The sequence below is a fragment of the Peromyscus californicus genome, unplaced genomic scaffold, assembly GCF_007827085.1.
Source record: "Peromyscus californicus insignis strain IS unplaced genomic scaffold, ASM782708v3 Scaffold_7__1_contigs__length_154581171, whole genome shotgun sequence".
In the NCBI taxonomy this organism is placed as follows: Eukaryota; Metazoa; Chordata; class Mammalia; order Rodentia; family Cricetidae; genus Peromyscus; species Peromyscus californicus.
In genome coordinates, this window is record NW_026294595.1 from 8,665,287 (window position 1) to 8,685,908 (window position 20,622).

Here is a 20,622-nt window from a genome sequence, read left to right on the forward strand (position 1 = left end):
TAAGAGAGCTCTCTGCTACTGAGCTGCCCATTCATCCCTCTTTGTAGCTTTTATTTTCAAGACAGGGTCTTCCAGCCAGGCGGTGGTGGCACAAGCCTTTAATACCAGCATTTGGGGGCCAGAGCCAGGTGGATCTCTGTGAGTTCGAGGCCAGCCTGGTCTACGGAGCGAGATCCAGGACAGGCACCAAAACTACACAGAGAAACCCTGTCTCGAAACACTAAAACAAAACAAAACAGAACAGAAGAAAAAAAACCAGGTTCTTCCAAAATTTGCTTAGGCTAGACCTGATTTCCCTCTGTAGCCTATGTTGACCTTCAACTTTTTTTTTTCTTTTTTTGACTTTTCAGGGTTTTTAATAGTCAAACACAGAGGTCTGGCTCATTTTAGAAAAATAAGGAAGACTTCAGGAATTTGCGGGTCGGGCGTCCTTGCGCGGGGGCCGTGTTACTCTCCGTGTCGCTCCGGTTTTAGTGGGTGTGTTGCCGAAGCGGCAGGGCCTTCAACTTTTGACGCCCTGCTTCAGGCTCCTCAGTAGCTGGAATGACAGGAGTGTGCCTCCAGCCCAGGCTGCAAGCCCTCTAGATGGTGAAACCGAGGGTCACGGAGACAGACCCTCCTACCGGGCAACCTTTCCCAGGGGATGGGAGACCCCACGCCAGCCTTGAGGACACCAGGATCTGGGAGCTCTTCTGCCGGTGAGGAGGTGTTGGGGGTGAGGGCCACGCCAGCTGCCAGACTGCCTCTGGGGCGGTGCCGCTTCTGAGTTTCCAAGACCGTTGTTTTGTGGACCTGCCCAAGCCCCAGTTGCCCAAGAGTGGAGCCCTTTGAAGGACACCTCGGCCAGTCAGAACCAGAGTGGTCCTCAAGCTCTTATAATCTAACTTTCAGATGAAAATGGACGCCAGAGAAAGCCAGGGGCCTCCAGATACCCATAGAAATTGAGAAGCCTTGGGCTGCTGGACCCAGGCCCTGAGGAAGCGAAGACTCGCCCTGGAGAGTGAGTGTCAGAGAATTTTGGGGAGGAAGAGGAAGGGGACTGGTGTGATGGCAGCTTTTATCAGGTCCAGGAGAACACTCCTTCACCCTGGGGTGAGCAAGGGGCAGCCTAAGTGGGCCAGGTCACAGTCTGCTTGCTTTCTTCTGGGTCCTCGGGGGTACCTGAACTCTCATGCCCTTCCTGGGGAGGGGTAGAGACAACTGTGGGCTATGGGACCCTTGGGGTAGGGGCTTCTGTTGCCATCCCAGATCTTGGGGGTTCCTTGATAAGTGGAGGGAAGAGACTGTCCCCTCTTCCTCCTGGTCCCCATCTCTCATGGGGAGAGAGGGCAGGCCAAACCTTGGAGTGTCATCCTTTCAATTTGGCATGTGGACAATGGGTGGTGGCCAGCTCTGTGACCTTCAATCCAGGCACTGTGTGTCCCCTGGGCTAGGACCTTCCTGAGTGGAGAGCTAGCTGCAAGCCTGGCATCCTGATCCCCGTCCTTCACACAGCCATTCTTCTGAGCATATGAGGCCCCTGGCTATGCCCAACACCCTTTATGAGTCACTGGGGTGGAGCAAGAAAAGGAGGCCCCAATCCTGACCACATGAACTTCTGAGTCCCAAGGTCAAGCTTTCAGTCTCTGTTAATCTTCACATGATGGTGGTTAACTTTAAGTTCTTATTATGTAGCCCTGGCTGTCCTGGAACTCCCTCTGTAGACCAAGCTGGCTTCAAACTCACAGAGATCCACCTCCCTCTGCCTCCCAGAGTGCTGGGATTAATGGTGTGACCTACCATACCGAGCTGACAAAGTTGTGAGCCTTGTCAACTTGACACAACTTAGAATCCCATGAGAAGAGCGTGTCAATGCGAGATTGTTTGTTGGGTTGTCTATGAGCATGTCTGTGGCTGGGCTCTGGGGGAAGAAAGTAGTTCTAAGTTAATTGTTTTGGAACTGCCCAGACCACTGTGGCAGCACCTGTCTAGTTAGGGTGTCGATTGCTGTGACGAAGCACCATGACCAAAGATCAAGTTTTGGAGGAAAGGGTTTACTAGGCTTATACTTCAGCATCACTGTTCATCACGGAAGGAAGTCAGGACAGGAACTCAAACAGAGCAGGATCCCAGAGGCAGGGGCTGATGCAGAGGCCATGGAGGGTGCTGCTTCCTGGCCTGCTTCCCATGACTTGCTCAGCCTGCTTTCTTAGAACCCAAGATCACCAGCCCAGGGATGGCACCACCCATCATGGGCTGGGCCCTCCTGCATTGATCACTAAATGAGAAAATGCCTTGTGGCTGGATCTCATGGAGGCATTTCCTCAGCGGAGGCTCCTTCCTCTGGTGACTCTAGCTTGTGTCAAGCTGACGCACCATTCCCTCTTCTTGGGTTGAGAACAGTGTAAGGGTGGTCTCCTCTGCAGTGATGGACTGGAATTTGGACTTGTGAGTCAAAATCAACCTGTTCTGCCCTAAATTGCCTCGTGTTGGGGTTATTTTATCACAGTCACAGAAAGGGATTACGACACTTCATGACTCACATGGATCCTTCAGACACGTGCTAGGGAGGCAGAAGAAAGGGAGAAGGGATGAGGAGAGGGGCAGGCCGCTGGAAGCTGAAAATTGAGACCCATCCCACTGCTCGTTCTGCGTGGTTTTAAGAACAGAGAAAAGGGAAGCTGCACAGGACCCTCCCATGCTCAGCCGAGCATCCCAAATAAGTTGGGAACATTTGTGAATCGAGCTCCTCCTTAACTTAATCCCAGCACTCGGGAGGCAGTGACAGGCAGGTCTCTGAGTTTGAGGCCAGCCTGGTCTACAGACTGAGTTCCAGGATAGCCAGTGCTACACAGACACCCTGTCTCAAAAAAAAAAAAAAAAGGTTACAGTAGCCTGAAAGCCTGAAATACCGTTCCTGAAGGACGATCAGCTGCCTAAGGGCTGTGGCTTGCCCCTGTGGGCTTGCAGCCCTGAATTTGAATAGGAATACCTGTGGGCTTCAGGAAGCCACTCCAGCTTCTTCCCTGGTGAGGCCTGTGGTGTTGCTGGGCTTCTGCCTGCTGGAGGACAAGAGCTCTGATGACTCCAGATGGATTTGGGACTGTGCTGGGTCCGGGAAGCATAGCGAAATGGGCCATCCATGGACCAGATGCCCCAAGGGGAATATTGGCTCTCCCCTGATTGTGAGTACTTCCCTCCCTCGGTCTCTGAGGGCTCTTCATCACCCACTTGTTCTCTGCCTGCCCCTAGGAGAATGTCTCCTGCCGGAAGCTCTGCTTGGCCCAGCTCAGCTGACATTGGATGGAGTGGGCACAGGGTACCACACGCTGAGCAAGCCCTGTGACTGTCACCAGGGGCTAAATGCCCTGTACGTAGTCATCCCAACAGGTCAGTGAGGAAAGAAATAACCGGGGTCATTTCTGCAGGACGCTGGGAGCTGGGATGGTGGTGGCCAAGAGGTCTCTGGTCTCCTGGCCATGCCTCGGCAAGGAAAAAACAAATGGGCGCCACTGGTAGTCAGGAGATCCCGGGAGCTTTTGAGAGGAGGCGGAGGCATGAGGGCCACTTGGTGGAGCCTTTTCAAAAAATTACTCTGTGTGTATGTGGTGTGTGGTGTGTGTGTGTGTGTGTGTGAGAGAGAGAGAGAGAGAGAGAGAGAGATGTGTGTGGGGTGTGTATATGTGGGGTGTGTGTGATGTGTATGTGTGTAAGTGTGTGGGGTGTGTATGGCATGTATAGTGTATGTGTATGTGTATATGTGTGTGTATGTGTAGGTATATGTGTGTAGGTGTGGGGTGTGTGTGTGTGTTTGTGTGTGTGTGTGTGTGTTTGTGTGTGTGTGTGTGTGCAGTCACTATGTGAGGCCCAAGGCTAAAACTCAAGTCATTACACTTATCCACAAGCCCCCTTTCCTACTGTGCCATCTTGCTGGTCCTTCGTCCACTCATACTATCAAACATCTGTTTTTTGTTAGTTATTCCCTGGCTTAACTAGGTCAGCTGGAGTTTGGGTTTTTGTTTGGTTGGTTTTTGTTTTTGTTTTTGTTTTTTTCGAGACAGGGTTTCTCTGTGTAGTTTTGGTGGCTGTCCTGGAACTCACTCTGTAGCCCAGGCTTGTCTCGAATTCAGAGATCTTATACCCCTGCCTCCCGAGTGCTGGGATTAAAGGCGTGGGCCACCACCACCACCCCACTGTTTGTTTGTTTGTTTCAAAGACCTTGCTTTTGGCTTTGTTGATTTCTCTCCCACTCATTTTGTCTTCATAATGTTCTTCATCCCACCATTTTAAAGCTTTATTCCGCATCTTCAGCTCTTGTGAGCAAATGCTCTTAACACTGCTTATTGTTGAGTGAATATCAGTTTTGTGCCATTTACACATTTTTTTTTATATTTACTTTTATTTTCCTATACCATCAAACATTTCACAAAACCTGTTGGTGTCTTCTTAAACTGTTTTCAATCAGTGTGTCGTGTGGGGGTCAAGGACAACCTGTGGACTATTCTCTCTTTGCGCCTTTATGTGGGCTCTGAGAACTAAACTCAGTTTCCAGGCTTTCTCAGCAAGCACCTTTACCCGCTGAGCATCTCATTGGCCTTTTAACTTTCTATCATTTTATGTATTATTATTATTATTATTATTATTATTATTATTACTGTTTGTTTTTTGTTTTTTCAAGACAGGGTCTCACTATGCAGCCCTGGCTGTCCTGGAACTCACTGTGTAGACTAGGCTGGGCTCAGAGATCCACCTGCCTCCGCCCCTGGAGGGATGGGGAAAAAGCATGCGCCACTACATTCTGCATCATCATCATCATCATCATCATCATCACTGAGATATGTAGCTCTGACTGCCTGGAACTCACTACATAGACCAGGTTGGTCTTGAACTCATAGAGATCCACCTGCCTTGTTTCCGGAGTGCTGAGATTAAAAGGTGTGCCCCACCATGCCTGGCTTCTGCAGGCCGCAGGAATATATCATAAGAACTCAGCTGGTTATGGCAAAGTCACTACCTGGAGGGATCAGGGAATTCCTCCAGAGGAAGCCAAATCCCAAGGAGTTTTTGGTGTTACTTGGCTTGTCATATATCAACTGTCTTCTGTTATGAAAATCATGTGTGCCTTCATAGTTCTCCCAATTGACTTTTCCCTAAGAAAGGCTAACAGTGTGGACTGATCACTCTCGACACACACATTCCAGGTATTTGGAGAACAGCCTCAGGAAAGGCTTTCTCTGGAATCAGATATCTCTCTTAGCCACTTTCAAGGACTACAGGAAACATCACCCAGGTGGGCGCCCAACTTCCGAGGATAACAATGATAACAGCCCACCTACAAGTCTCCTGACTTAAATTCCACAAGGAGATACCGCCTAGAAGAGGTGGACGTTAAGTAATAGCTTTACACAGTTTAGCTCGGACCCTCCCTTTATATACCGGGACTTGCAGGGCACAGGAGGGAGAAGAGAAAAGAGAATGGAAGAACTAGACGGGTAAGAACTTGAGAGGAACAAACTGAGATGGGGAAGAACTAGATTGATGGGCTAGAAGAGAGGACTAGAGGAACGAGATGGAAGATGAGGAAGAGCCAGATGAGAGAGAAGGAGATGGGAGAGGAGCTGATCAGGGAAAGAACTAGATAGATGGGAACCTAGAAGGGACAGAACTAGATGAAGGAATTAAGATAGAACCTAGAGGGGACAGCAGATAAATATAGAGAAATCAGGCAAGAAAGGAGCTAGACATGAGAGCAGAATAGAAGCTGTGTAGAGAGAGAACTATCACAGAATAATAAAGTGTATGAACTAAGGAGTCTCGTGTACATAGATTCATTTCTTTTCATCAAAGATTAATTATCAGCTGGTTGTAGATTCTTCCCGGATCCTGGGAGGGGACTATCGAGGGGCTGGACCCCTATAGTCCCGATACCTGGCCCTTTATTTCTTTAGACAGACTCCCTATAGCTCAGGCTATCCCTGAGCTTGCTCTGTAGCCAGCACACCCAGCTTTGCTGTTGTCACAGAGCCCTAATAAATAACTTCCTCTCCTCAGTTCTGACCTGTGATGACACAAACAGCCAGCAGCTAGGTATAGAGATATAAGCCTGTGATCACGGTACATTGGGGACAGAGGGAGGCAAGCTGGAGGCCAGCTGGGGCTTCACAGTGAGACTTTGTCCCAGACGCCAAAACATGGAGGAGCAAAGTGGGGCAGAGGATGAATAATATAATGAAAAAAGTGAATGAAAATCTCATAAACAAACTCATTATTTTGTATGCTAAATAAAAAAATTAAAACTGCCAGGCGGTGATGGCGCACGCCTTTAATCCCAGCACTCGGGAGGCAGAGCCAGGCGGATCTCTGTGAGTTCGAGGCCAGCCTAGACTACCAAGTGAGTTCCAGGAAAGGCGCAAAGCTACACAGAGAAACCCTGTCTCGAAAAACCAAAAAAAAAAAAAAAAAAAATTAAAACTGATGGTAGCTGAAGGTAGCCTGATTGTTTCTTTTTTTTTTAAGATTTTATTTTTATTTCATGCATATAAGTGTTTTGCCTGCATGCACACACATGCATTTCATGAGTGCAGTGCCTGTAGAAACCAGAAGAGGGCATCAGACCCCTGGAACTGGAGTTAGAGGTTGTGAGCTGTCATGTGGGTGCTGGGAATTGAACCCGGATCCTCTGGAAGAGCAGTGGATGCTCTTAACCAGTGAGTCATCTCTCCAGCCTCCTCCTACCCTCTCCACCTCCATCCTCACCATACACACCCCCAATGTTGCTGGAGGTAGTGGGTAGAGTGACCAGTGATGCCCCCAAAGAGAAAGGGTGACTTAGTCCCAGGGGCTCATTTCATTCTCTCATGTCTGGAGAGGGCAAAAGGGGGCAGAGAGGTGGAGAGCATTACATTCAGTTCCTTCCATGTGGAAGGAAACATCCAAACGAGGAAAAAAACATTCCCACATTTCTCCAGTTCCACTGATTCAATCACATTTTTTTTAGTGTGTGTGTGGCGGGGGGGGGGGGGGGGGGGGGGGGGGGGGGGGGGAAAGCTGGGCGGTGGTGGCACACACCTTTAATCCCAACATTTGGGAGGCAGAGGCAGGCTGATCACTGTGAGTTGGAGGCCAGCCTTGTCTACAGAGTGAGTTCCAGGACAGCCAGGACTTCATAGTGAGATCCTGTCTTAAAACATAAAACAAATAAACAACAACAACATATAGATGGAGTTTTCTGTCTAGACCTCCATTCAGTTCTGTCCCACCAGCCATTCCCCACATAACCACAAAGACTTAATTATAAATGCTTGGCCGATAGCTCAGGCTGATTACTAGCTAACTCTTATATTTGAAATTAACTCATATTTCTTATCTACCCTCTGCCACCTGGTGGTACCTTCTTTCTACACAACACATTCATCTTGCTTCTCTCCGCAAGACTCTGCCCTTCTCCTCCCCAGTGTCCTCTCTGTTTTGCTGTCCCGCCTACACCTCCTACCAAGCATTGGCCAGTCAGCTCTTTTATTAAACCAATCAGAAGGTACCTTGGCAAAGACACATCTTCAGTGTACAAAAAGATTATTCCGTAACAACAACAAAAAAGAGTTAAGGACTGGAAAGCTGGCTCAGAGGCTAAGAATACTGGCTGCTCTTACAGAGGGCCCAGATTCAGTTCCCAGCACCCACAAAGTGGCTCACATCCATCTGTAACTCCAGTTCCAGGGGACCTTGATATCCTCTTTTGAACTCTAAGGGCAGCTACATGCGCGTGTGTGTCTCATGTAGCCCAGGCTGACCTTTGGCTTGAAATGTAGCCAAAGATGAAAGATGACCCTCAACTTCTTTATTTTATTTTTGCTTTTTTGAGACAGGGTTTCTTTGTGTAGTTCTGGTTCCTGTTCTGGATCTGGCTCTGTAGACCAGGCTGGCCTCGAACTCACAGAGATCCACCTGGCTCTGCCTCCTGAGTGCTGGGATTAAAGACATGTGCCACCACTGCCCGGCAACTTCTAATCCTCCTGCTTCTACCAACAAAGTGCAGAATTGCAGGCCTGTGCCACCACACCCAGTTTTATGCAATGCTGGAGATGGAGCCCAGGGCTTTGTACACACTAGGCGAGCACTCTACCAACTGAACCCCAGCCCCAGCTGGATCTCATCATTTCTACAGTCAATGGTTGTGGCTGAGTTGCTGCTGGTCTTGGAAAGTCCATTCTCTCTTGGAAAGTCATAAAAGCTTTTACTGGTGTATAGTGATCCTGATAAGAACTACATTTCCCAGCTTCCCTTGGTCTTTGAGAAGTAGAAGTGGCAATTGTTCAAATTGCAGATGCTTCTTGTCTTAATTAGGGTTTCTATTGCTGTGAAGAGACACCATGACCACAGCAACTCTTATAAAGGAAAACATTGAATTGGGGGCTGGTTTATAGTTGAGAGGTTCAGTCCATTATCATCATGGTGGGACATGGTGGTATGCAGGCAGACAGGGTGCTGGAGAAGTAGCTGAGAGTCCTTCATTTTGCATGCAACAGGAAGTGGTCTGAGTATCACACACTGAGCAAAGCTTGGGCATATATAAGACCTCAAAGCCTGCCTCCACAGTGACACACCTCCTCCAACAAAACCATGCCTCTTGAGATTGCCATTCCTTTTGGGGGCTATTTTCCTTCAAACCACCACAGTTCTGAAAGAACACTGGGTGTTCTGTGCCCTGTCTCTGCTGATGAAGAGGCAGATGCTCTGGACAGCCATCTTGGACAGCCCCACCCCACAGGGATCCTGAGGAAACAGCAACAGGAGCTTGTGTCCCTGACACTTCACACAGTTCCAACTGCCACTTAGGAAGAAATGACATCCTACGCAGCTAAACCCATACCCTAATATAGCACAGTTGCTTGTAAAGGGAAGTAAGTTTCTCTGGTCCCACACAGCCCCAAGGTCCAGATGAATCTCTCCCACCCACAGTCCCTTATAAAATAATTACTCAGAGGCTTAATATTAATTACAAACTGTATGGCCTATGGCTCAGGCTTCTTGCTAGCTAGCTCTTATAACTAAACTCAACCCATTTCTATTAATCCCTGTCTTGCCATGTGGCTTCATGGCTTACGGGTACTTTCATGTCTTGCTTCTCCTGGCAGCAGCTCACAGCGTCTGCCCCACCCTCCTTTCTTCTCCTGTCTCTTCAGTTTGAATGTCCCGCCTAACCTTATTCTGTCTCACCATTGGCCAAACAGCTTTATTTATCAACCAGTCAGAGCAACATATATTGACAGCGTTCAGAAAGACATCCCACAGCACTTCCCTTTTTCTGTCTAATGAAAAAGGAAGGTTTTAACTTTAACCTAGTAAAATTACATATAATAAAAGTTATTAAACAAGAATTACAGTTATAATAGCTAGTCTATTTGTATTTGCAAAATTAAAGAAAATATTCTATCATCTATCTTATATTTGTTAGTCTAAAGTTTCATATCTAATTTATCTTTTATCATAACCAAGGAAAATTACAACTATTTTGTCTTCAACTACATCAAAGACCCCAGGAGGATATAATATTACCTAAGTAAACAGGAAGTACATTTTAAGCAACTTTCAAAATTCTAGAAATGACAGAGACAGCTGGCTACCTGGACAGTCATCCAAAGTTCCTCTGTAATGTTGGGGCATCTATCTTCAGCCTACAAGCCTAGAGTCTCTGGCAGACTTTTTAGTGAAGCAGGAAAATTTTTTTTGTTTTTTTTTTAAAGATTTATTTATTATGTATACAGTGTTCTGTCTGCATGTGTCCCTGCAGGCCAGAAGAGGGTGCCAGATCTCATTACAGATGTTTGGGAGCCACCATGTGGCTGCTGGGAATTGAACTCTGGAAGAACAGCCAGTGCTCTTAACCGCTGAGCCATCTCTCCAGCCCTGAAGCAGGAAATTTGAGTGATTGTCTTGCCTGTTGGCAAAGTTCATTAGTCGATTCACCCTTTGTCCTGTAGAATGTCTGGCAGTCTCCTCTGCAAAGCAGAACCTGAAGGATCATCTCGCCTTGTAAAGTTTAGTGGTCATCTTCCTATAGGTCCTGCATGTCCAGTTTATACAACATACTTTCAAGTAGTCCAGGCAAGAGCAATTTCTTGCCCAAATGGCTAACTTTTGCTGTAAAGAAAGCAAACTCCATAATGAGTTTCTTCAATGTCCATCATCCACTTTGAAATAATTGGTGCTGCCAGGAGCAGATGTATCTCATTGTCTAGAAGAGTCTAAGTTCTTTTTTTTTTCCCCCAAGACAAGGTTTCTCTGTGTAGTTTTGGTGCCTGTCCTGGACCTCACTCTGTAGACCAGGCTGGCCTTGAATTCACAGAGATCCACCCGCCTGTGCCTCCCAAGTGCTGAGATTAAAGGCGTGCACCACCACCATCACCACCGCAAGTCTAAGTTCTTAAAACATTTTAAATGCCATATTCTGTGGGTCTTTGAAGTGTTTGAAGATTATCTACCTGGCAGGCGGTGGTGGCGCACACCTTTAATCCCTGTACTTGGGAGGCAGAACCAGGCAGATCTCTGTGAGTTTGAGGCCAGCCTGGTCTACAGAGCGAGATCCAGGACAGGCACCAAAACTACACAGAGAAACCTTCTCTCAAAAAAACCAAAAAAGAAAAGAAAAAAGAAAGATTACCTACCTAATTGAAATAAATATCTATGTGTACCTAGAAAACTTAACTAACATGACTATAAGTTTGATTATCATAGATAACTAATTATTAATCTCTATTTCTTAATTATACATTACAATTTTAAAGAGTTGCATAAACATAATACCTTAAACAAGAGTAGAAATATATATACAGTATAACAAAATTAACTTTAAATTTGTATCAGTAAACTAAAATCCATAGCAAAGTAAAACATTTCAAACAAATCGTTGCTCTTTAAAAGTAGATTCAATAATCTACCCTTTCATCCTATCATATCTATATCCCCTTTTCTTCTTTAGAAAGATATTGCATCTATAATAAACCTGCTTTAAATAAAAATAAACATTCATAAACACTATTTTGGGAATTTGGTCATAGCTTCCCCATAGTACTTCCTGCTGATTGGGGGCGCTGGCAATCTTATGGGGATCTTGAAAAAATTAAGAATTATAGTTAAACCTTGGCTGTAGTAGTCTGTGAGGCTGTATCATCTCAGCTAGTTGCCTTGAAGCTGTTTTGGATGTTGGATCATCTGGGCCATGGCTGTCGTTGGAGTTCTTTCTGAGGGTCTTGGTTGATCAAACCATATTAGCCTGAAAGCAATCCACAGGTTCTCATCTTCTGTGGAAACAAAAGCAGAACCTCTTTTCCAAAGCAACGTGTCTTTAGACACAAATTTTGAAGTCAAGATACCTTTAAAATATACATATTGGGGGGCTGGAGAGATGGCTCAGAGGTTAAGAGCACTGGCTGTTCTTCCAGAGGTCCTGAGTTCAATTTCCAGCAACCACATGGTGGCTTACAACCATCCGTAATGAGAGCTGGTGCCCTCTTCTGGCCTGCAAGCCTACATGTAGGCAGAATACTGTATACATAATAAATAAATAAATCTTTTATATATATATATATATATATACATACACACACACACACACACACACACACACACACACACACACACACACACACATATTGGTTTAACTTAGTAGCCCCTACATTCAAATGTCTCTCTGCAGTTAAAAATCCCAAAGACAATATACTTGCATAGACCCACCCCAGAAGCCAGTGCACTCCCTCACCAGCAATCAGCCACAGCAGATTTGCACTCCCTACTTTGAGCTGCTACATGGTTTCCTGAGAAGCTGGTTGTTGGAGTGGTAAATCAAGTAGCCCCAGTAGGGGTCTTGTGCTACTCAAGTGGATGGGGTCAGCCATGTTTAGCTAGCTCTGGGCTGAGGAATACAGGTACAGTTTGGGAGGGACCACCCACGGTGTGTGTCTGACAGAGCAGGGATTTTTGGTCTACGTGGATAGGATCTGAGCTGCTGCTAGCAGGCAGGGGTTATTGCCATGGGGGCTTTTACCCCTGATGCACCGCCCCTAGTAGGCAGCAGGTAACTACTAGGTACCTGCCCCCCCACACCCCTCCTCCGGGCATGGCCAAGGGGGTACCCCTTAAGACCTGGAATGCATATGTACTCACTCTCTTGGTTACCTCATGGTCTTGGATGCTGGATGCTGGTACTGCAGACCAAAGCAGAGTTCTCCAGAGAACCTTGTTGGAACCTGCTCCACCCCTCCTAGATCCTGTGATCAACTCCCTTATGCTTATTGTGAGTTAACCCAGAATAAATCCCTTTTGACTATCCAACAGACTCCGTGGAATTGCCACTTTATCTGGCCCCTAATGTGGGGCCTCTGCCCTTAGCCTCTGTGGTAATTCCCACCCCTCCTGGGGACCTAGTGCTTACCTGTTAGGTTCACAAATGCATGGGTACTGCCCCTCCCCCCCAGCTCACCAGCACCAGTAACAGCATTGTAATTCCACAGAGTCTGTTAAGACGAGGTAGCCAAGAGAGCGAACACAAACACATTCCAGGTCTTAAGGGGTCCCCCATTGGCCACGCCCCGTGGGGGCAGGTACCTAGCAGTTACCAGGAAAGGCACAAAGCTACACAGAGAAACCCTGTCTCGAAAAAAACAGGAAAAAAAAAAAGAATATTAGCAACTGTAGTGGGTATCTGTTTTATCTATGACCTTGAAACACCACCCCTAGAGATGTAGCAGGTAACTGTCCTACCTACCTATGACCTTGAAGTACCTGCCCCTGGAGCATGGTCTCGGGGCTACCCTTAAGACCCGAGACACATGTACACTGCTCTCTGCTCTCCCTCGTGGGCTTGGATGCTGGCCTACTAGGGGTGGTGCATCAGGGTAAAGCACAGACAACCACCCCTACAGGGGTGGCCAACCCACACATGAATGCCAGGTATTATGAGAAATCCACAGAGTCTGCTTAAAGGGTAAAGGAATTAGTTAGGAAGGAAGATTCACTACAGGACAGGAGATTTGTCATAGGGTCCTGGAAGGACGAGGTACAGTCCCAAGCTGTTCTTCTACCTGAGTCCATCCCAGCATCCAAGCCCACGAGGGAGAGCAGAGAGCAGTGTACATGTGTCTCGGGTCTTAAGGGTAGCCCCGAGACCATGCTCCAGGGGCAGGTACTTCAAGGTCATAGGTAGGTAGGACAGTTACCTGCTACATCTCTAGGGGTGGTGTTTCAAGGTCATAGATAAAACAGATACCCACTACAGTTGCTAATATTCTTTTTTTTTTTTTCCTGTTTTTTTCGAGACAGGGTTTCTCTGTGTAGCTTTGCGCCTTTCCTGGAACTCACTCTGTAGCCCAGTCTGGCCTTGAACTCACAGAGATCCACCTGGCTCTGCCTCCCGAGTGGTGGGATTAAAGGTGTGCACCACCACTGACCAGCCTAATAGTCTTTCTGTAAGTATTTGTTCACATGCTCTTAATGCCCTGCCCTCATGTGTCTTCTTGGTTGAGTATCTCCTGGAAGCTTTTGGCAAGAAGAGTCTGTACATGAAAAATCCTTGGATTTTGAGTATCTGAAAGGTTTCCCTTTTGCACTGACTGTTCAGTGGTAGTTTAGCTGGGTATGTTACTGGGCACATTTGCCTCAGCATGCTATAGGAATTGTTTTCTTGTCTGCTTGTAGATAAACAGAAGCCCACCATGGGTTTAGTCTATATTTCTTTGTTAGTGTTTTCTCCTTCATGGTTACTTACACAATTTTGTCTTCGATATTCTGAGTTATGGCACATCTGAGAGAATTTTTTTTCTTTGTTTTAATTAAAAATTATTATTTTAGCCGGGCGGTGGTGGCGCACGCCTTTAATCCCAGCACTTGGGAGGCAGAGCCAGGCGGATCTCTGTGAGTTCGAGGCCAGCCTGGGCTACCAAGTGAGATCCAGGAAAGGCGCAAAGCTACACAGAGAAACCCTGTCTCGAAAAACCAAAAAAAAAAAAAAAAAAAAATTATTATTTTGAGCCAGGTGGTGGCAGCGCCCACCTTTAATTTCAGCACTCAGGAGGCAGAGGCAGGTGGATCTCTGTGAGTTTGAGGCCAGCCTGGTCTACAGAGTGAGTTCCAGAACACCTAGGGCTACACAGAGAAACCCTGTCTCAAAACAACCCCCATTATCATTATTTTATATGTATGCCTGTGCCACATTTGTACCTGGTACCTGAGGAGCAGAAGGTGTACATCTTTTGGACCTGGAGTTACAGATGGTTGTTTGTGACCATATGGGTGTTGAGAATCAAACTTCGGTCCTTTGGAAGAGATGACAATCTCTCTCTCCCTCCCTCCCTACGTGTGTGTCTTGAGAGTGTGTGCCTCCTGTGGGGGAGTTGATGGTAGAGGCCCAAAGATGAAATCAGATCTGTACCCCAGCCCCCATTTGGAGTTACAGGCAATAGTGAGTCACCCAATGTGGGTGCTGGGAATCAAACTCAGGGCCTTCGGAAGAGCAGTAGGAGCTCTTAAAAACCGAGCCTCTCTTCTCCCCACCCCCAAGCCCTGCCCTCAATCTTTCTTCCCCTCAGCTTTTCTTCCTTCCTTCCTTCCTTCCTTCCTTCCTTCCTTCCTTCCTTCCTTCCTTCGTTCCTTCCTTCCTTCCTTTCTTTCTTTTTTTGAGACAGAATTTCTCTGTGTAGCTTTGGAGCCTTTCCTGGATCTTGCTCTGTAAACCAGGCTGGCCTCGAACTCACAGAGATCCACCTGCCTCCCAAGTGCTGGGATTAAAGGCGTGTGCCACCACCGCCCAGCCCCCTCAGCTCTTCTTACTCCTCAGGACTTCGCTGGATGCCCTTATTCTGAGAACTCATGTCATTACTCACTTCCTATGACTCCCGGCTAGTGTTTCTTCAAGACGATTTCTTGTCATTCCTTCTACGTCTACTTCTAGAAACCCATGTAACCTGTATGTTTGACCTTTTAATAGTGTATCTTTTTGCTCTTAACATCTATTTTAAGGTTTTTGTTTGTTTGTTTTTGTTTTTTCATGACAAGGTTTCTCTGTGCAACAGTCCTAGCTGTCTTGGATCTCGCTCCATAGACCAGGCTGGCCTCGAACTCACAGAGATCTGCCTGCCTCTGCCTCCCTAGTGTTGGGATTAAAGGCATGCGCCACCACCTCCTGGCTATTTTAATTTTTTAAATCTCATTTTTCCTTTTTTCTTTTTTTAGTGTGTGTGTGTGTGTGTGGTATGTGGTATATGCACATATGTGTGCAGATACAAGATCTCGAATGTGCTGCTCTATCTGTCATTCTTTGTTTCATTCCCCTGAGACAGGATCTCTCACTGAGACTGGAGTTAAGCTGGCACACAGTAAACCCCACTGAGGACCCAGTTCAAGTCCCAGCTACTCCCATCAGGAGGCTTACAAGCCCAGGGCATTTCACACCTCTTCTGGATTCCATGGGCATCTGCACACACATGTGCATATACATGCACACACATGCACACATAAATAAAATAAACCTTTGTATGATACAATGTAATGTATTCTAGGGGCTGGGGAGATGACTTGGGGATACACTGTTTGCTGTGTAAGCATGAGCCCTCAGTAAAGCGGCACCCATGTAAGAGATGGACACCAGTTTTTTATGTCTTTAGCTGTTTTAATCCTGTCTAGCTATGATCTGTCCATCCGTCTGTCTGTCTGTGTATCATATCTCTAACTTTGCCACTCTAGGGATCAAATCCAGCGCATCCCAGGCAAGCTCCCTCCCACTGAGCTCTGCTCCCAACCCCACCCACAGCCCTTCTCTGCTCTCAAGCCCTCTTAACCATCTGAGGTTCCTGGAGCACCCAGTCTTGGGGTGGTTTTGCAGCTGGGTCTCAGTTATGGTCTGTAGTGGGTAGCCATTCCAGCTTTGATCTGGAAGTTCCAACCCCCATTGAGACTTCGGCAACTGCCACGCCTACAAGGCGGGGCCAAGGTGCAGAACCTACAGTTAGTCTAACTGAGATTTAACTATCTGAGCTTTCTCACAGTACCCAACAGAGATAACATCACCCCCTAAACAGCAGGAAGCAATTCTAAGAAAACGACGCCCCTTCTCCCTTAGGTTTCATAATTCTCAGGGTTATGGATGATGGTTATAGGGTTGGGGGTGGAAGGAAATATTAAACTCAGTATTCCAAAAAAAAAAAAAAGAAGAAATGGAATGGATAGGTATAAGATATTATGGTAGATTATTATGTATACTAGTAAACAAATTTAGTAAAATAGTAGCCTTAAATAATTTGCACTGTAATTTGCACTGTTATGGGTTCTTATATGTTGATACAAATGTAAACTATTTTTATATTCCTGTTTAAGATAATTTGTATATTGATACAAATATGGAACTATATTTGTTATAATGTACATATATTTCTACTCTTATTTGAAATACTTGTATATTGATACAAATGTAAATTTATATCTGTCATACTTATGTAGGTTCTACTTCTGTTTAGGATATTCGGTATATTGATATATATTTAAGATTATTGTCATATTGCATATCGCACTATATACTCCTACCTCTGTTATAACATCTTGTGTATTGTCACAATTTTGAAGTCATCGTTCTTTACCATGCACTTGCTTATAGACTGTTTACCTTGTTTACGTGAAGCCTTAGTCCTTAGGTTATTTCGGTAGATAAGACTTATAGATTTATAGTCACCTATGCTTGTCATCTCTATAGTTACGTTAGTTAGGTTATCCAGATTTACAGATACATAGGTCAGATGGACAGGTAATCTTCAAACACTTCATAGACCTAGAGAATATGGCATTTAAATAACTTAGAATTCTGTTGATGTGAGACACAATTGCTCCTGGCTGCACCAATTTGAGCCCGAGAGAATGTTGGGCTTCTAAGACACTTCCATTTGGAAGTTTGTCTTCTTGGCACAAAATGGCCTACTGGGCAAAGAACTGCCCTTGCCTCGACGGCTGACAGTACTAATGCAATGCTATCCTTTCTGGACAAGTGGGACACAAGGAAAGCGACCACTGTACTCTGCCAAGACAGGGTAAGATGGTCTTTCAGAATTCCTGCTTCTGAAAATGGTCTGTCAGATACTTTAGGCCTGTAGCCAATTTGAATGCACCAACAATGCTGAGAAACATTAGGTGACTGTCCAGGCTGCCAGCTGTCTCCGTCTACTCTCGCAAGATTCCCGAAAGTTGTTTGCATCCATGTACCATTTCTCAGGTACCATTATATTCCTTCTCAGGTCTTTGATGGGATTGAAGACTAGCAGTTATAGTTACAACTTAGTAGATAGAACATATTAAGTATTAGATTCAGGTTCTTTAGGATAGGACACCTTTTGGAAGGATCTTTGTAACATGCCATTTACCTATGCTCTATACTTCTCTGGACGTTAGTATGTGTTTCTTGCTTGATATTGTTTGCATTGGTTGTACTTCCATCTTATCTAGGTCATTATCCCTCATTATTCCTGGACAATATTTGATAACCATTCCTTTGTATATAGTCTTGTATTAGGTTAGAACTTTCTTATTTAGACAAAAAGGGGGAGATGTAGTGGGTAGCCATTCCAGCTTTGATCTGGAAGTTCCAACCCCCATTGAGACTTCGGCAACTGCCACGCCTACAAGGCGGGGCCAAGGGAGGCGCCGGGGGACCCGAGATCTGGATCGGCGGGCGCTCTCTCTGTTGCGGGACCCTGGACTGGAGAGGTGGACTGAGCAGAGCTCCAGAGAACACCGCTGGACTGTAATACACCTTCCCCAGACTCCGCGACCTACCTATTCCTTAATTTGTAAGTTACGCCATTAAATAAATCTCCTTTTAACTACGTGGAGTGGCCTTAATAATTTCACCAATAATGGTCACCTTCCTTTTGCAATTTCCTCTTTGTGAGCTCACCTGAGGGGTCTCTGTGAACCCTGACTGAGGCTGAGGTCTTGTTTCTGCCCAGTGTCTAAGGACGCTTGTGTGTTAAATTCTTGCTTTGGGCATCTCCAGGGCACTATGAGGAGTAGAGTCTAAATTTAAAATCCAAACCCCTTGAGGCCAAGACTCTATAATCTCCCGAGAAGCTCTGTTTCTCCAGGCCCCGGCAGTGGCCCCCAACCTAAGGCTTTCCTTTGCTTTCTCTCTGACAGTACGGCTCTGCAGATCTGGCTCGGAGTGGGCCTCATTTGCCACCTCTCCTGTCCCCACAGGGGCTATAAACTCCAGTCCCCCGGCCAGCACGGCCAACTGCTGGCCTCGGCCCTCCCCCACCCTCCCCCACCGCAGCAACACTGGCTCTGCATTCCTGCCTGGTTCTCAGCTTCTTTGTTGAGGTCCCTAGGGAGCGCCCGTCCTTTCTAGCAAGCTCAGCCATGCATTTAAAAGGGTGTTTGTTATATTTTCCCGCTACCATTCCCAACCAGCACTTGTAGCAAGGGGTTTTCTAAGCCACTGCCAGAGATGGAAGTCCTGGGTTGGTTTTTGTTGTTGTTATTGTGATTAAAAATAAAAACAAAAACATAAAGCTGCTATTTTTGCGTCTCTGTCTTTCCTGGTCCTGTGAATTTGGGGAATGGAACTGAACTGCATGTTTGGTCATTTTGCCACAGTCCCGGTGTCTGGAGCAGTCCTGGTTCAGGATTTTAAGGGTTCTAGGATGGAACCCAGGGCCACGCTCATGCTGGGCATACCCATATGGTACCTGCTGCACTACACCCCAACCCGCAGCTACCATTTCTGTACCCCCTCCCTCTCTCTCTGTCTGTCTCTCTGTCTGTCTGTCTCTCTCTCTCTGTGTCTCTGTCTCTCTCTCTGTCTCTGTCTCTATCTCTCTCTCTCTCTCCAAGGTCTCACTATGTAACCCTGGCTGGCCTGAAGCATGCTGTGTAGACCAGGCTGGCCTATAACTCAAAGAAATCCATCTGCCTCTGCCTCTGCCTCTGCCTCCCGAGTGCTGGGATTAAAGGTATGACATGTGTTTGTTTATGTGTGTGCAGTGCCCACATCAAGTGTGTGGGTGTCAGAGGACAATCCATAGGCGTCGTTCCTGTGGATCCCAGTGATCAGACTCGGGCTGTCAGGGTTAGGGGCAAGCACCTTACCCACTGAAACATCTCTCACTAGCCCCTCATCTGTCTATCATCTTTCTCTCTGCTTTTTTTTTTTTTTCCAGCAAGGGGTTGGACTAGGGTCTTCTGTAGGTTGACATCAGGCGTCTTCCATTGCTCTCCCCATCTTGTTTCTTTGAGACAGGATCTCACTAAGCTCAGAGCTCACTGGTTGAGCCAATGAGAGCTACAGACCTGCTTGCCTCTGTCTCCCACCCACAGTGCTAGGGGTATAGACGTGTCTGGGGTTTTTATTGTTATCAAGGTTTATTTTATTTGTAATTATGTGTGAGTATGTGCATGTGAGTGCAGGTGCCCACAGAGGCCAGAAGAGGGCCTGAAATCTCCTGATGTCACAGGAAGTTGTGAGGCACTCACTGTGGGTGTTGGGAACTGAACTTGGGTCCTCTGCAAGAACTGCACACACTTTACCCACTGAGCCAATCTCCCTCATCTGCATTCTTGAAGCTGATATTCAAGGCTCTCCTGGGCTGGCCTGAGCTTCCTTCCCCTCAGCTTCCCTCTGCTGTTAGGCCAGTCCTCCTAAGCATCCTGCTGGGCCTCTGACCTCATACCTGATCTCAGCTGCAGCTCCATCCAGCTCTGAACTCTGCTTGAAAGCCTGAGTACCTTGCTTAGACATCTGTAGACCTGTGGGCCTTGCAGAGGCGGTCTGCTCACGGTCGCTGCTGTGTGTGCTGGTCTCCTCCACCTGACTGTACTTCCTGGGGGCCATGCTGGTTTGCTCTCTGTCTCCAGCATCCTCCCTGTGGGGAGAGGGGCATGCTGGTCTGCTCTCTTTGTATCTCCAGCATCCTCCCTGGGCTGGGGTGGGGCATGCTGGTTTGCTGTCTCTGTGTCTCCAGCATCCTCCCTGTGGGGGGAGGGGCATGCTGGTTTGCTCTCTCTGTGTCTCCAGCATCCTCCTTGGGGGTGGGGCATGCTGGTTTGCTCTCTCTGTGTCTCCAGCATCCTCCCTGGGCTGTGGTGGGGTGGGGCATGCTGATTTGCTCTCTCTGTGTCTCCAGCATCCTCCCTGGGCTGTGGTGGGGTGGGGCATGCTGGTTTGCTCTCTCTGTGTCTCCAGCATCCTCCCTGGGCTGTGGTGGGGTGGGGCATGCTGGTTTGCTCTCTCTGTGTCTCCAGCATCCTCCCTGTGGGGGGAAGGGCATGCTGGTCTGCTCTCTCTGTGTCTCCAGCATCCTCCCTGAACTGGGGTGGGGCATGCTGGTTTGCTCTCTCTGTGTCTCCAGCATCCTCCCTGGGCTGGGGTGGGGCATGCTGGTTTGCTGTCTCTGTGTCTCCAGCATCCTCCCTGTGGGGGGAGGGGCATGCTGGTTTGCTCTCTCTGTGTCTCCAGCATCCTCTACACTGCCACAAAAATATCTGTGGTGCTGGATGAACGTGCATGTAAAGTTTGAAGGAGCAAGCCTATGGTCCCACCGAGCCAGCTCTCAAAACTTTTTGGATTCAGCATCATTGAAGGCTATTTTGGGTTTGCATTTAGAGAGCCTC